Source organism: Xenopus tropicalis, chromosome 8, assembly GCF_000004195.4.
Source record: "Xenopus tropicalis strain Nigerian chromosome 8, UCB_Xtro_10.0, whole genome shotgun sequence".
NCBI classification, from domain to species: Eukaryota; Metazoa; Chordata; class Amphibia; order Anura; family Pipidae; genus Xenopus; species Xenopus tropicalis.
In genome coordinates this window covers 123,650,064-123,662,618 of record NC_030684.2, presented here as the reverse complement: position 1 = coordinate 123,662,618, position 12,555 = coordinate 123,650,064, and positions in this window count along the sequence as shown.

Genomic DNA, 12,555 nt, shown 5'->3' with positions numbered 1-12,555 from the left:
ATGTTTCTGTGAGTGCTTATGGCTGTATTTACATAGACCTTTCTGACAAAGCTCACTTAGTTTTTACCTTTCTTTCTCCTTTAAAGTGGTAGTACAATAGTTAAACATAAGCGATGGGTCATTATATAATATATCTTGTGAAAAAAGTACTACAGTTAAGCAAGGTATGTTTCATTATATATTAACATTAAATTGATAGCGAAGTGATTAAGAATAGATAATTGCTGCACTTTAATGTTAATATATAATGAAACATTACCTTGCTTAACTGTAGCACTTTTTTCACAAGATATATTATATAATGACCCATCGCTTATGTTTAACTATTGTACTACCACTTTAAGGAGTTGCCTGAAATGCTGTGTGCTTGGTGGGTCATAGGTCAATGTGGCTTTAAATGAGAACACATGGTTATGGTCTTTGTACAATTGTATTTGGTTGCAGCACAGAGCAACAACTAGGAACTAAAGCTTTTTTTCCGCAAGTATTTTGTACAAAGTTCACCAATAATTTTTTTATTTTTTATTTTTATACAGCTAAACCTTACCCCACTCCAATAACAGAGACTGAGTGAAGTCTGTAGAAATTTACTGGATGAGTAGGGCAAAAGTGAAGCTGTAATTAATAATAAAAACGTGTAATAAAGAAATGAGATTGCAATTAACAGATTGTGAACTGAAGACAAACAATAAACAATATCATGGAACATGAATGTACATAGGTACATAACTGCTAGTGATGAGCAAATTTTTCAGCAGATTTGTGAATTTTTCCGAGACGTGAAACAGGACAGATTCACTTATCACTACTACTGGCAGCTGTAGAAATGGCTCAGTGCAGATTTAAGTCCGCCAGCTTACCAGTGATGCTACAGTTGGGGTGAGGGTAGAAACTCTTCTTCTTGCATATACCATAAGCCACAAAATGGAGTCTGATCTCCCACACGATACTGTGCTAGGTCACATGCTGGAAGGATGGTGGTCTAAAGGAGTCAAATATTAAATTAAAAGTGATTTTATGGAGATGCACCAAATGACCAGTAGAGGGAGTTCATCACAAACAAGCACTTTTTTTTGCCTATTTGTGTCTGCAAGTTACCCTCCCATATAGATTGTAAGCTCTATGGGGCAGGGACCTCCATCCTCTTGTGTCTTTGACTCTTAACTTATTACAATTGTATCTTTTATTTATTTGTGCTTATTGTAATACTTTGTATTTATCTATTTTAATACCCCTGTTTATATTAATGTATTCTACTGTACAGCGCTGCGTACATAAGTAGCGCTTTATAAATAAAGATATACATACATACATACAAATGACAAGATAATGGAAGCTTATGCAGGAACCATGAGGCCAATCAAATGGGCTTAACACGTGAAAAACTGAAAGTACATTGGTAGGTTGCAATCTGACCATTATAGAATTTACATTTGTCCCCATTTAATGTGATAATTCAATGTTCTCTTTGTTTATTTAATTCAACCAGGTCTCATTCCAACTTGTGTATGGATTCTTGGGCACTCCTATGTATATTGGGCTTCTAAGAGACTACCAAACATCCCTATGGTCACCAATTAGGCTTACTGTCGGACCAAGTACATATAAGATGGACAGCAATACATGGCATGCAGTGGTTTCAAATTATTGGTAGACATATTGGTATATCTGCAGGGCCCAAAATCTTGGCCATTCAGAATTACATGGGAAAAATTTGTAGTGTTGACTTGATCTATATCATAAAACAGGACTTGGGCCCTTGCTATGCCCTGATTGTTGGAGTAGAAGTTGTTGGTAAGAGATTATATCCAGACAACAATGGAGGGGTGTGAGAAACCAAAAAGTGATTCATAAGGCATGTATAAAAAATGAATATATCATTGTCAGCTTTCATGAACAGGATTGGGGTATAGCTTTAAGGCAAGAGAGATGGTGAAGGATAACTGTTCTTTGCTCAGAAAAGATGGGGTATACATTAACCCAATAGACTTGAATATTGTTATAATTGATTTCCCTGGTGGTGGGGTTATGGCACATGGCCTATAAGCTTGATGAGTTAATCTCCCACAAAAGGAGACTCTTGTCGATTATGGATGTTCCTGCCAGCTGTACCTGCAACTGTTGCAATAATGTTGTATAAGTTCATTAATAAATTTGTATCAATAAAGCTGTGGCCCAATTTACACCAACATGTTTGCTTCAGTGTGTACTTCTTTGGGTAATGGTGATGGGTAATATACTGAGAAGTAATGGGTCACAGTAGGTCTGTATGTGCCCCCTTTTTTGGCAGCCTTGTTACTAGAACAATGGAGTGAGGGGGAAACACAAATGACCACATGCATTAAGACTGTTGGTCTGTACCTACCAACCATTTTAAAGGAAAATAAAATTAATTAATTAATAGATCTTTTACAGCAGAATCCTGCATTGCAATTCATTTATCAAAAGCACAAACATATTTTTTATATTTAATTTTAAAATTTCACATGGGACTAGCAATGTTCTCCATTTCCCAGGGTGCCATAACCTTAGGGCTGCCATCAGAAATCATGAGGACCCTCACAACAACATTTTCTTTCCCCCTCTCTTCCCACTCCCCCAATGGCCCCTCCCCCAATGACCCCTCCCATCTGTACAAAGGCCACACAGACATTGGTAGCCAGGGCCCCCTAAAACATTGGTAGCCAGGGAGCCCCTAAAACATTGGTCGCCAGGGGTTAAGGTTTGGATTGGTGCCAGGGCAGGGACCCCCTAAAACATTGCTAGCCAGCCCAGGGCCCCCAAAACATTGGTCATCCTCCCCCAGTGTCCTCATACTATGGACCGCTCCCCAGTCACTAACAAGCATACAAGATTAGTAAAGTCTAATGTGGGACAATCTGTATCTATCAGTAGGTCTCTCTGGAAAGTTGCAGTTTAAGCACCACTCACACCCTGGAAATGCCTAAGTGGTAGAAGGTGTGCGGAGAAAGCCTGTGGTGGAGACTAGGTCCACTGTGAATTATGTGAGAGTGTGTGTTTTATAAGGCAGACAACAGCCGTTAGTCCCACAGAAGAGTGCCTTATGTGTGGGGAAGGATTCGGTATAGCGTTTCAAAGGCTGACTATGCTTTCCCTCAGACTGATCTCACCAAGGCATGATACACTTACTGAGCAGCCGGTAACTCTGCAGGTCCGTCACACTGGGGATTTTATACACCAAGCGCAACCAATCAGTTTACCTGCTGACCACCAATGACAGGCCAGTAACTTTAAGTTTAACTTTTAGTTTAAAGGGGGCTCGAGCCAAAAACTATCACGGCCGGCTGGGCCCTCCTTTAAGCGAGAATAAACTGGGCCGGGACGACTGTCCCCCCTGTGCCCCCCTGATGGCGGCCCTGCATAACCCTGTGACTTGTTCTCTGATAAACTTCAGTAACACTTTACTGCAGTGCTGCAAGTTGGATCAGCAGAACATTGGGAAGGGAGCAAGATAGCAGCTCCCAGTAGGTATCAGAATAGCTCTCAATAGTAAAAAAATCCAAGTCCTGCTTGGGACTCCTCCAGATACATGGGAGCAGGAGAAACAATAGTTTACCTGAAAACAGTTTTAATGTGTAGCACTGGCTCCTGCTGAGGCACAATGCACTGAGATGGTGCCTACTCACCTATCTTGCAACTTTAAAAAATACTGTAACCCCTAATTCAGCTCAATAGCTGCCTTCCCAGACTAGTACCAGTAGAACATGGGTTACACTGTACTCCCTCACCCAGAATGGGCCTTCGCTAAGTTGATGGTGTTGTGCAACTACACCTCTCACTTATATACAGAAAAATAAAAACAGAGGGCACCAACGGTTCTTGCAAAGAACAAAATAACAAGTATTGAACACCCACAGGGTTACTCACAATACAGCTTCTCAGGGGCCAGTGGTACAGGCAACACCACATACAGAGTGTAATACAGACTGACACTCCCCTGCGGGCAGACTTGGCAGGAATCTCACTTTCCCTCTGCCACACCCCGTAGTGGATCCCCTCAGGGAATTCTCTATCCTGATTCCCTATTCACTGGAATCCCTACACTACAGGCAATATGGTCTGGAGAGAGATACCTGCAAAACTGCCAGTCCTATGTAGGGGCCATACACCCCTAGACTGGTACTATAAAGGGGGCTACACCTGCCACTATCTAATGCCTCATTCACGGGGCCCTGTTCCCCGACTATAACTAGGCCCATGTCCCGGGCTCACAGCAACAACCACCCTGTTCCTCAGGTGGAAGCAAAGAGGAAGTGCCACTCCTTTCCCAGCACTATACCAAAGTGAGGCAGGAAGTGGTCACCATACCTGCTAGCCAATAGCACACATATGTTAATGAACTTACTTACATACATTCCTTTCTGCCCAGCAAATAAGGGAACTGAACCTGTAGGGATTTAAAGCCATAGGGGCCATTTAACCCTATGGGTCCCTACAATACCTTTGTTGGTTCAAGAATATAATTTTAAATGTGAATTATTTGCTATGTAAACAATATAATTTAAAAATAAGAACTACACCATAAAATCATGATAGAATCCCTTTAAGGAGTAATTTAGTATGTTGGTATTTGGTATATTTTATTCTCAATATTGTTTTTTTTCACCAAATAACATTTACATTTCATACAGCACATGTAACCAACAAATTAATGCCCATTCTTCTAATAATAGGGCAGAATGTCTGCTGACAGTCTCAGTATCTTCTTGGACATGGAGAACACTCTCAGCCTCATCCCTTTTCACAGGTGATGTCTAATTTAATGTACTCGCTCTCAGCCTGGTGAGCACAGTTCCTGTTATTCTCAACTTCTGCAGTGTCTGATAAAGCATTCTGGGAAAGACATACAGTACCTATCCTCTATGGTTTTTGCAGTCACTGTGCCACAGTCATTACATACTTTTGCTTTCAAATATGCTGATGTCATTTATGCTTCTGCCTCCCCTTAATTATAAATGAATGCCATGAGAGTTTTCCACTTTAAATTAATCCCCAAAGAAATTTTGCAATCACGCTATACTCCTATATTAACCTGTAACTACCATTATCTTATAATTATAGCATATACCTGCTAATTAATTTTAATAATATTCATTTTCTAGACCAGTAACCATAGAGTATATAAACTTATCTCTTCCTTTTCCCCAAGTATTTGAGCATTTCTATCAGCATTAATAACCGAACAACTTTGCTGCAGCAAAACCTCCTTCTCATGAGGTAAGAAGTTCTGTCTCATAAGAATCTTTACAACAGATTTGTTCATAAATCATAATCACTGTATCTTCTGTATAAGAGATTTTCTGTGTTCAAAATAGTGTTGCCACTTGGCATGTACAGGCACCGTGTGTGGGGCTACGGGCTCACTACAAGGCAACACAAATGTATCTCATGTTTCCCTATAGGTCTGTAACTACAGGAATAATGGTCACAGCTGAATTAACAAAATGTTAATTACCAAAAATACTATTAATTTTTTTAAAATGATCAAATAGAATACTTTTTTTGATGAGAACATTTTTCACCAGGCATGGATTTGTGGCAATATTCTGTATTTCACTATCTGCAATTTTTTTCAACATGACCACAACTTATTTTTACGCAACTTTTTTCTTGTTAGCAAATTTTTTAATCACGCAAATTTGCGACAAAAAAATTTGCAAATGCAAAATGCAGAATCTCACAGCGAATCCATGCCTGGAGAAAAAAATTGCTTATCTGCATAATTAATTTCCATGTAAATGACCCTATACCTGTATATGAAAGCTGTGCTGCAGCCTATTATAATAGTATGTATGTCAATTTACACTTCAGTGGCTTGGAGGCTTCATACACAAATGTTTATCTGTTTCCATCCGCTCCCTATATTTACACTGTACATTAGATATTTATGCAGCAAAGGCCTATGTAAAAATGAGGCACAGAAAATAGTTTGTTTCCGTTTTTTTCTCAATCATGAGGGGTTTTTTCTTGAGCGCCAGCATATTTAAGAATACTTGAAAAAATTGTTTCTGCATTTCAGAACAATATTATTATCCATATTATCCATTATCCATCCATATTATCCATTTCCAAACTTAGCTTTCCTTTGGTTCAAAATTCAAATATTACTAAATTATTCCATTAAATGATTTAAAGTATTTTTGGTACATTTACAATTGTTGTTATATTCAGCACTCTGCATCTAACTTTGCCTTCTGTACATCCCACATCACCCGGTTGGCTGGCCCATACTGACCTATCTATCCACTCACATACAGACCCATACTGTCCTATCTATCCACTCACATACAGACCCACACTGACCTATCTATCCACTCACATACAGACCCATACTGACCTATCTATATACTCACATACAGACCCACACTGACCTATCTATCCACTCACATACAGACCCACACTGACCTATCTATCCACTCACATACAGACCCATACAGTCCTATCTATCCACTCACATACAGACCCATACTGACCTATCTATCCACTCACATACAGACCCACACTGACCTATCTATCCACTCACATACAGACCCACACTGACCTATCTATCCACTCACATACAGACCCATACTGACCTATCTATCCACTCACATACAGACCCACACTGACCTATCTATCCACTCACATACAGACCCACACTGACCTATCTATCCACTCACATACAGACCCATACTGACCTATCTATCCACTCACATACAGACCCACACTGACCTATCTATACACTCACATACAGACCCATACTGACCTATCTATCCACTCACATACAGACCCACACTGACCTATCTATACACTCACATACAGACCCACACTGACCTATCTATCCACTCACATACAGACCCATACTGACCTATCTATCCACTCACATACAGACCCATACTGACCTATATATACACTCACATACAGACCCATACTGACCCATCTATACACTCACATACAGACCCATACTGACCTATCTATATACTCACATACAGACCCATACTGACTTATCTATACACTCACATACAGACCCATACTGACCTATCTATCCACTCACATACAGACCCATACTGACCTATCTATCCGCTCACATACAGACCCATACTGACCTATCTATCCGCTCACATACAGACCCATACTGACCTATCTATCCACTCACATACAGACCCACACTGACCTATCTATCCACTCACATACAGACCCACACTGACCTATCTATACACTCACATACAGACCCATACTGACCTATCTATCCACTCACATACAGACCCACACTGACCTATCTATACACTCACATACAGACCCATACAGACCCATCTATACACTCACATACAGACCCATACTGACCTATCTATCCACTCACATACAGACCCATACTGACCTATCTATCCGCTCACATACAGACCCATACTGACCTATCTATCCACTCACATACAGACCCATACTGACCTATCTATCCACTCACATACAGACCCACACTGACCTATCTATCCACTCACATACAGACCCACACTGACCTATCTATCCACTCACATACAGACCCATACTGACCTATATATACACTCACATACAGACCCATACTGACCTATCCATACACTCTACACTCACATACAGACCCGTACTGACCTATCTACACACCCACATAGAGACCCGTACTGACCTATCTATCCACTCACATACAGACCCGTACTGACCTATCTATCCACTCACATACAGACTCGTACTGACCTATCTATACACTCACATACAGACCCGTACTGACCTATCTATCCACTCACATACAGACCCGTACTGACCTACCTATCCACTCACATACAGACCCATACTGACCTATCTATACACTTACATACAGACCCATACTGACCTATCTATACACTCACATACAGACCCATACTGTAACATAGTAACATAGTAAGTTGGGTTAAAAAAAGACATATGTCCATCAAGTTCAACCATAATGCCTATATATAACCTGCCTAACTACTAGTTGATCCAGACCTATCTATCTACTCACATACAGACCCATACTGACCTAGCTATCCACTCACATACAGACCCATACTGACCTATCTATCCACTCACATACAGACTCACACTGACCTATCTATCCACTCACCTACAGACCCACACTGACCTATCTATCCACTCACATACAGACCCATACTGACCTATCTATACACTCACATACAGACCCATACTGACCTATCTATCCACTCACATACAGACCCACACTGACCTATCTATCCACTCACATACAGACCCATACTGACCAATCTATTCACTCACATACAGACCCATACTGACCTATCTATCAACTCACATACAGACCCATACTGACGTATCTATCCACTCACATACAGACCCATACTGACCTATCTATCCACTCACATACAGACCCATACTGACCTGTCTATCCACTCACATACAGACCCACACTGACCTATCTATCCACTCACATACAGACCCACACTGACCTGTCTATCCACTCACATACAGACCCATACTGACCTGTCTATCCACTCACATACAGACCCATACTGACCTAGCTATCCACTCACATACAGACCCATACTGACGTATCTATCCACTCACATACAGACCCATACTGACCTATCTATATACTCACATACAGACCCACACTGACCTGTCTATCCACTCACATACAGACCCATACTGACCTGTCTATCCACTCACATACAGACCCATACTGACCTAGCTATCCACTCACATACAGACCCATACTGACCTATCTATACACTCACATACAGACCCACACTGACCTGTCTATCCACTCACATACAGACCCATACTGACCTAGCTATCCACTCACATACAGACCCATACTGACCTGTCTATCCACTCACATACAGACCCATACTGAGCTATCTATCCACTCACCTACAGACCCACACTGACCTATCTATCCACTCACATACAGACCCATACTGACCAATCTATTCACTCACATACAGACCCATACTGACCTATCTATACACTCACATACAGACCCATACTGACCAATCTATACACTCACATACAGACCCATACTGACCTATCTATCCACTCACATACAGACCCAAACTGACCTATCTATATACTCACATACAGACCCACACTGACCTATCTATCCACTCACATACAGACCCATACTGACCTATCTATCCACTCACATACAGACCCATACTGACCTATCTATCCACTCACCTACAGACCCATACTGACCTATCTATCCACTCACCTACAGACCCATACTGACCAATCTATCCACTCACATACAGACCCATACTGACCTATCTATCCACTCACATACAGACCCATACTGACCTATCTATCCCCTCACATACAGACCCATACTGACCTATCTATCCACTCACATACAGACCCAAACTGACCTATCTATACACTCACATACAGACCCACACTGACCTATCTATCCACTCACATACAGACCCACACTGACCTATCTATCCACTCACATACAGACCCATACTGACCTGTCTATACACTCACATACATAAACTATATATACCAACATCAATACTAACTGTAGATATTAGTATCACAATAGCCTTGGATACTATGCTTGTTCAAGAACTCATCCAAGCCCCTCTTATAGGCATTAACAGAATCTGCCATTACAACATCACTAGGAAGGGCATTCCCCAACCTCACTGCCCTCACCGTAGAAAACATTTACATTGCTTCAAATGAAAGTTCTGTTCCTCTAATCTAAAAGGGGGGCCTCTGGTGCTCTGATCATTTTTTGGGGGAAAAAACACCCCCTATCTGCCTATAATCCCCTCTAATGTACTTGTAGTAATCATGTCCCCTCGCAAACGCCTGTTTTACAGAGAAAACAACCCCAACCCTGACAGTCTAACCTCATAGTTTAACCCTTCCATCCCCTTTACCAGTTTAGTTGCAGTCTCTGCACTCTCTCCAGCTCATTAATATCCTTCTTAAGGACTGGAGCCCAAAACTGCACTGCATACTCAAGGTGAGGCCTTACCAGGGACCTATAAAGAGGCAAAATTATGTTTTCATCCCTTGAGTCAATGCCCTTTTTTATACAAGACAGCACTTTATTTGCTTTAGTAGCCACAGAATGACACTGCCTGGAATTAGACAACTTGTTATCTACAAAAATTCCCAGATCCTTCTCAATTAAGGATCCCCACAACACACTACTATTTAGTGTATAACTTGCATTTAAATTATTTTTTTACCAAAGTGCATAATATTGAACCTTATTTTCTAATTTTCTGCCCAGTTTTTCAATTTTATCAAATCGCTCTGCAAAGTGGCAGTGAATGGAACTTACAGTTTTGCACAATTTCGTATCATCAGTAAAGACAGAAACAGTACTGTCTATGCCCACCTCCAGGTCATTAATAAACAAGTTAAAAAGCAAAGCACCAAGGACTGACCCCTGCAGTACTCCACTAACAACACTGGTCCAATTAGAAAATGTGGTGTAGTTCCATTAGTCCTAAATACTCTTTATTAGTCAGTAGGAAATATATAAATACATAATTAGAAATTGTATTTTACAGCACAGAGCAGAACAGTATGTCTGATATCCACTCCACTGAATGCATTTACAGTAAGTGTATTTTCACAATAATAAAGCATCTGTTTTTTCTTTACCTTCCAAACAACAGGCCAATAAACAGAATGGACTTCTCTCCTCTAATTACAATTAGGCTTTGCTATCTGTTGCTAATACTTTTATGGTACAAAGATGGTGGATGTGAAACATTATTAGAAGGGTGCAGACTGGTTACTGAAGAAGTCAGTGGCTATTCTCTCCCTGGAGATATCACACTGGGAGGCCTCTTACCTATTCATTTAGAAGTGACTTATCCTGTAATAACGTATAGGGAACGTCCCCAACCTCTTCAGTGCAAACGGTATGTCCAATTGTGTCATTGTTTTCAGTATAATATCTGGTTTAACATATAAATACTGATATAGAATCCATTATCCAATAATCCCAGTATCCAGACAGCTCTAGATTGCAGGTTCTTCATTTTAATGTTTTTATATTATTTCTGTTTCGCTGTATAAGCTGCATTGATCCACATTGGTGGCAAAACAATCATTTTTGGGTTTATTTAATTTACTTTTTTTTAGTAGATTTAACGTATGGTAATCCAAGTTACAGAAAAACCCTCACCCCTGGAAAACCCTAAGTACTTCAGATAATAAATGCAATTAAAATGGCCACATTGACATATGATGAAATGGAAGATAGAATGGAGCTGGTATAGTAAGTGGGCCTGACATACAGCTGCAGCCCCTTTCCTTCATGCCTCCAGATTTATTGTTTATAATTTTTGAATTATTTGCTTTCCTTTTCTACATCTTTCCAGCTTTGAAATGGGGGTCACTGACCCCAGCAGCCAAAAACTATTGCTCTGTGAGGCAACAGTTTTATTAATATTGTTACTTTTTATTCCTTATTTTTCTTTTCAGTCCCTCTCCTACTCATATTCCAGTCTCTCATTCAAACCACTGCCTGGTTGCCAAGGTAAATCAGACCCAAGCAACCAGATAGCTGCTGAAATTCAAAACTGGAGATCTGCTAAACAAAAAGCCAAATAACTTAAAAAAACATAAAAAATGAGAACCAGTTACTACAGGCACACACAGCGGAAGGGAAGGTAGGTCCGCCTATAAAACGAGAAAGCAGGGATTTTTGGATGGACTTACACTCTGCTGTGTGTGCCTGCACTGAGGCGTATTCCTACGGCCCAGCTGGTAGGAAAGAAGCCAGAAAGGTGGCAACGCTATGTACATTTGGCACACACTTGCCTTTACCCTGCTATCTCTTTTATTTTTTTCTTTCATTTTCATCTCATGTGTCTTTCTTTCTCCCTTAGATATTCTGCCTTTTTCCTTCTCAATCCATTTATGCTGTAGTGTTTGTACTGATGTTCAGCACAGAGCAGTTGCAAGAGCTATATACATGCCTGGTTAAATGGCCACCACTCTTTTTTACTTCTCTTATTGCTCCTTCGTATTATGCTCCCCTTCTCCTCATGGTCCCTTTCTGCTCTACCTAGTTAGCTTTTTTACCTTATATTTTTCTATTTCCCCACAAAATTACTGCTATGAATGCCCATTACCCTCCGGCTCAGTTTCAGTATCCCCCTTTCCTTCCTTCTTCCCCTGGTTACTCTTGTACTTTAACCCTTTCCCCCAGAAAAGCCTTCCCTGGAGAGGGAGCAGTAAACATTCAGCCCAAACCTCCCACTATTCTCTTTCCTAAGTGGTGGCCATGATTTTCTTTTTTTAGAAGTGAGCTACAATCTTATTGGATCTCTCTGAGTTGTTTTCCAATCAGATTTAATCTCACTTCTATTGACAGAAAATCAGTCCCACAGCATATCTGTGAGTTATGTGCGGTCTTCCACCTCATGAAACCAGCTTCTGATAGGGTGCAGCAGCTTTATTTTACAGTTCAACTCTAAACCCTTCATAGAACGTTACTGTGCATGATATATATGAGCAAATACATTAAGGACAGTATTCATAGTCCTTTGAATGCTTTGTAGT